Below are 5,974 nucleotides of genomic sequence, written 5' to 3' on the forward strand. Positions count from 1 at the left end.
ACATGATTTGATATTGTAATAGAAGAGCTTCATGAGGATAAATGAGCACAAATAAAAGAATAAAGACACTAGAAACTATCATTTGAAAAATTCTAAGAACACTGAGAGCCAAAGTGATTATACAGGGATTAAGATACTTGCCTTGAGTACAACTGATTCTTGTTCAATTCACAAAACTATAAGTGGTCCCCTGAGCATATCTAGGAGATAACCCCAAGCACATAGCCAGGAGGAAATCTGGAGTACTGAACGTGTGACTCCAAAATAAAAAAACTTAGACTAAACACATTGAAAACAGCTCTCAACCTTGGAAACCTGTATGTATATGTGCGTGTGTGTGTGTGTGTGTGCGTGCGTGTGTGTGTGTGTGTGTGTGTGTGTGAGTGTACATAAGAAGACTTTTGATTACGGGAAAGTATAGTATTCCAAGTTAGTAAACCTAGATCCTGTCTCCAAAAGGTAGTCCAATGATAGAATACCCTAATAGCATGGAATACAAGCTAGTGAGATCTCTGTGAAATCTTTATGATGGAGAAACATAATATTGAATTAGTATTATTTGACTTGGGTTTTGTATTCATAAGAGCCTCAAGTGAAAACTTGAAACCCTATATTGCCACTTTTTCCTTTTAATATTTTAGGAACCTCTGAATAAAAAACAACTCAGGTTTCTCACAATCTTAGAATTGATGATTTTCTATTACTTATACACTTCAAAAAAATGGAGGTCATCTATTATTTATTTGGTGGTCAAGGTAATGTGCCTAAGTATAAAATTCAAATACATTTTGTATTCCTTTCAATATTATCTTTATTAATTCTAACTTATTTAAGTTATATTTTCCTTATTTGTAAATAAAGGAAGTTAGGCAGGTCAGCATTTCTCAATATGAAGTCTAAAACAACACTATTTAGTTCAGGGATATATTTTGCCCTCTCCAGCCTCTAGTCACACAAGTTAAATTGCTCAATTTCATAGCTCTGGAATTAATTTGACTATACACAGTAACAAGTCTCATGATGGAGATGTTACTGGGCCCGCTTGAGCAAATCGATGAACAATGGGAGGACTGTGATCACCGTAATACATTCATTAAATTAAGATTTACTAATTTTTTAGGTAAGGCTAGGATCTCGGCTAGACAAATACTAACCTCACTTAAATCCCATGAAGGTAATATCTAGCACACAATACACATATAAAAACTAAATGGCTTAGAAAATTATTATATATTTTTAAATGTTATGAATGTTAATAAGTGCTAAACTAAAAATATTCATGGTCAAATGTAATTGAGAAAACCTGAATTAAGTATTCATAGTAGATTTTCTTCTCCTTTCAGTCTTCAATATGTGAACAACTATGGAAAGAGGATGAACATTCACTCTGTTCTAAGAATTACTTTTAAAAACAATGTTACAATTCTTAAATCCAATATTTTTGTAATATTATCCCTAACATATTAATATATTCCCTACTTTTCCTACAGCTCTACTCAGATCTGTTATTAAATCTTAATGTATATTTCCCATGATTAATGCTGTATTAGAATTAAGGGAATCCATTAGGGTAAAATGTTTTTCAAATGTGGTTGATTATGGAATCCTTTTTCACCAAACCTTCTCCTGGGACCAGTGTTCTGTGGAATACATTTTGGGAAATCCTGAAATAGAAGGCCACTTTCAAATTTACTAAACTTTGAGTCTATTAACTAGAATTTGGAAGCAAAATGCCTCTATGTACAAAGGACAACAAGTATTATTAGTGAGACTTGACTATTCTAGAATCCTTCTATTAATCTCAAACAATTCCCTGAAGCTCTGTGGCTCTCAAATATTTTATCAGTAAATGAGGGACAATGATATCTTTCTCACTTACCTCATAAGGCTATTATTAGAGACTAACAGGAAAGTTAAATATAGAGAGGTCAGATTCTGGTTAAAGATATTAAAATGATCATACAGTTTGTGTCCCACTCTTCCCCCCAAATACAATGAAATGACAGTAAAGTGATCTTTTAAAGGAAATAAGCTCACACACATACACGCCAAAGAGTAGAAGAAGGAACAACAGCATTTTGGAAGCTGGAAGGCAGAGAGATGAGTGATAACAGATTCGGATCCTAAAGAGCTGAAATCTAAAGTAGAAAGTAAGTAAGTAATGTAATTTGTACCACGTCACCTAGGATGAGTTTGTGGGAATAAAGTCCTTGAGAAAAGAAGAATCTGGAACAAAACAGAACTTGAGAAAAAGAGGGAGGAGATATCACCCTTCACTGAAAAGATCAAGATAATAAAACATAAATATCCCAAAACATACATGTATTTTCTTATTGCAAGTATTCATTAGAGACTCATCACAATGAGTAAAAGATACTAACCCCTTAATATCATCATAAAAGTTTAGAATTCATAAGTTAAAGATAACCAAAAAATCTCTTTGGAGAGGTAGAGGAGGTGGGAAGGCAACACAGAAAGAGAAAACTGTTAAAGAAAAGACCAATTAAATAAAACCAAGATTTGTTAAATTCAAAAATTCTCAGTCTCTCCAAGGCCAGCTAAGAAAATAAAACTAATAAATGAATTCTGAACAAAAAAATCAAATCCAGGATACTTTCAAGAAAACATTGTCTAAAAATTGAGTCAAAGATATGACCTCAGAAAGATTCAAGTCAGTACTCAGTCAAAAAACACGTTAAGGATTTGGGGGCTGGAACTATAGTACAGTGGCTAGGGCATTTGCCTTGCATGCCCCGGAACTGGGTTCTATTTTCAGCATCCCATATGGTCCCCCAGGCATTGACAGCAGTGATTCCTGAGTGCAGAACCAGAAGTAACCCTTGTGTATTGCTGGGTGTGACCCAAACAAGTAAAAAAAAAAACACGTTAAGAATGTTGATCCACAATAATATCAACAGAAGTCTAAGGGAGAGATATTTCTTAGAAGAATGTGCTGGTATGATTTTTGCCTATTTAATACCCAAAAAGAATCAGCAAAATGTGATCTTCATTCCTTTCTTGTGTCAGTGCTTACTCTGATCTGGAGATTTTACAACTCCTGAAGAGACTTCTGTCTTAAACACAACCAAATACAATATGCCCTGAGTAAATACAGTGAAGCTCTAGTGCAGGACAAGTCATTATAAGAAAACATTCTTCTCTGTGCTCTCTGGAATGACTTTTTTGCTTGTACTGATAGTCTAAATTCACAGACCAAGGGGCTCATTACGACCATTGGTCCCTTTCCCTTCAACAATTCCAAATGCACATTAAAGAGAAGTAGTAGCCCTGCTTCTAAGGAGAAACCCTCATCTCCTTAAGGCAAAAACATTTTATTTTCAATGTCATTAACTTTCACACAAAAGTGTGGGAGAGAGATTGGGGAGGAGAATAGGTTGGGATTCTTGAAAACTTAAAAGTAACCTATTATTATCCTCACCACTAATATCGCCCTATACACATCTGAAGCAATGGCATTCTGTTGTTCACCAATTTGCTAAAGTGGGCACCAGTAATATCTCCATTGTGAGAGTTGTTGTCACTATGTATGGCATATCGAATACATCACGGGTAGCTTGCCAGGCTTTGCCGTGCAGGCGGGATACTCTCGGTAGCTAGCTGGGCTCTCTGAGAGGGGCGGAGGAATCAAACCTGGTTTGGCTCTGTGCAAGGCAAATGCCCAACCCGCTGTGCTATCGGGTGACCTGGGTTCAATTCCTCCACCCCTCTCAAAGAGCCCAGCAAGCTACCGAGAGTATCCCGCCCACACGGCAAAGCCTGGCAAGCTACCCGTGATGTATTCGATATGCCAAACATAGTAACAACAACTCTCACGACAGAGACATTACTGATGCCCGCTTGAGCAAATTGATGAACAACGGGATGACAGTGTTGCAGTGCTACACATCTGAAACTCCTGAAAAATTCAATCAACCTTTGTATAAGAGTAATGGATAATTGAAGGCAGGTTGGAATTCAACGAGACACAGAAATTCATAGAGAATAAGAAGTGAAAATAACAGAAGGAATACTTCGTCCTCCTAATAACTATTGCATGAGTGTTTGTCTCAGATGCTAATATAAAATTCTACGGCATGCACAGTTGGCCAATTACCTCAACTGTGCATATACAGTAGATAGGTATAAACGACAATTGAGTAAAACAGTAACAAAAGCCTAAGAACATGAACGTGTGGAGGCTACTCTTTTTTTTTCTATATGTGCTTAAACGACCATTTCTCCAAATTACTTACATAGTTTCTCTAGCCTAGTTTCTTTTTTAGGACTATTATTTTGTCCACTAGATCACAGATCCATATTCATGGATTCAAGAGATCGCTTATGGTTTTATAAATAAATTGTGCAGACACTTAAATTTTTTTTAAAAAAATGACCTTAAAGAAGAGTGCTGTCAACAGAATAACTACCATACTAATGATTGTAATGTGGTATCTTGAAAGAGAAACTTTTGAGATTATTTTCAGGTCATGTGTAGCAAATAAACATTTGGAAAAGCATTTCCATTGAGTAAACTTATGTATTTTTGACTTAACAAATAGTAATAGTTAATGCTTAATGAACGCTGAATACTTAAAATCCCAAGTATTTATTCCTCATTCCTCACAGCTACACAATGAGCTAATTGTTATAAAAGTTCACTATTTCACATATACGAAGAAGTTTAGAAATTAAACAATTAGTCCAATAGTAAGGTAAGGTAAAGGCCCTCCCGTTGATCGTCGATTTGCTCGAGCAGGCCCAGTAACGTCTCCATTGGAGACTTTGTTGTAACAGTCCAATAGTATAAGGCAAATAAGTGGCAACTCTAGGTTATGTATCTAAGTCTATTGTTTTAACTAAAATAAAATAGTTTGTTAATAAAACTAAACTTTAGATAATGATAAATGGTATTCACAGACAATTCTGTGAGTCAAAATTATGGCTCTCATATGAGACTACAGAGAATACTATGGAACACAGAATGAAATTAGCTTTATTTTCATAATTATTGAATATAAATTTCAGTGAAATTTACTGTAGAACAAGTACTCCAATTAAATATACCCATTGTATGAATTTCATGACAATTCAAATTTATGCATGGCCAATCTTATTGTCCTAATAAAACCTAAGTTAAATACCACTGTAGGTGTTCTTGTTATCTAAATGGATTAAAAACTGCAATGACTGCTTAACTACTTGAGTTAAAATTGTGACTGATCCAGTTCCACACAAGCATGAAACTATGAGTTGGATGCCAGTACCACTCCATATGCCCAGTGTAACCCCAAACTGTTTCCTGGTACTCCCAGCGTGACAACAAAATCTCTGCTCTCCAATAAGAACTGCAAATAAGGGTCAAGCACCACAAGTAATATGCAAAAGGCCTGGTCATTGCAGCAATGAAAGAAAAAGAAAAGAGAGTGAAGAATACAAAGATTTTGGTGTTCAGAAGCAAAAAAAAAAAATCAGCTAGCCCTTAAAAGAAACTATTTCAATATTGTTTAGTTTTCTTTTTTTTTCTCTGTTTTTGAAGGTAAGAACAATGCACTCTAATGTGATATAACAGATGTTAGAAGAGCTCTGTTTAACTGAATATATTTCACTTTTACAAAATATCCTATTTTGCTAACTAATTTTACTCGTGGCAATAAAGTTTAGTGGTGACAATAAACTCTGAAAGGATCTATACAAAGTTTAAGACCATCCTGTCTTTGAGTTTTCTTCTACGTCCTTAACTCTATGGTTCTAATCTATAATGTCTCAAAGAAAGTCTTCCATGCAAGTAAGACTTACTCCCTAGATATATCTTGCACATGTTTGACAGTGTTTTGGATTTTGATTTTTGGGGGTTTTTTTGGGGGGTATATATCTTCCCAGAACCCAATATGCCACTTTCCCATGACTGGATAGTGGAAGGAATAATTCATATTTTCAGTGAATCACTCTCAAGAGTTGTCTTCCACTACTCAGC

Source organism: Sorex fumeus, unplaced genomic scaffold, assembly GCF_029834395.1.
Source record: "Sorex fumeus unplaced genomic scaffold, SorFum_2.1 ptg000007l, whole genome shotgun sequence".
Classification (NCBI taxonomy): Eukaryota; Metazoa; Chordata; class Mammalia; order Eulipotyphla; family Soricidae; genus Sorex; species Sorex fumeus.